The sequence below is a fragment of the Apaloderma vittatum genome, unplaced genomic scaffold, assembly GCF_000703405.1.
Source record: "Apaloderma vittatum isolate BGI_N311 unplaced genomic scaffold, ASM70340v1 scaffold24537, whole genome shotgun sequence".
Taxonomy (NCBI): Eukaryota; Metazoa; Chordata; class Aves; order Trogoniformes; family Trogonidae; genus Apaloderma; species Apaloderma vittatum.
Genome location: NW_009724912.1, coordinates 8,210 through 8,452, shown reverse-complemented (window position 1 = coordinate 8,452; position 243 = coordinate 8,210). Strand labels below are relative to the sequence as shown.

At 57.6% G+C, this 243-nt stretch overlaps 1 protein-coding gene across 1 annotated transcript in view; it reads right to left on the bottom strand.

Moving 5' to 3' along the window:
- LOC104276419 (deoxyribonuclease-1-like) overlaps window positions 1-243 on the bottom strand; it is an 8,096-nt gene that overhangs the window by 1,605 nt on the left and 6,248 nt on the right. The window lies entirely within an intron of this gene.

Genomic DNA, 243 nt, shown 5'->3' with positions numbered 1-243 from the left:
TAATGGTAGGTGTCCAGCACAGACACGACATCTGTCCTGTGGAAGCAGAGAGATGGTGACCCTGGGGCTTGGCATGGCCCCTATGTCCCCTCCATGGTGTCGGTGGCCCCATGGTGCCGTGGGACAGGTGGCAGCACACCCAGCCCTGTTACCTGTAGATGAAGAGGTACATCTCCTTGTAGTTGTCCCGTCCCAGGGGGTCGCTGATCTCATAGTCATATGGAGTCGTGGACACACTGCAGA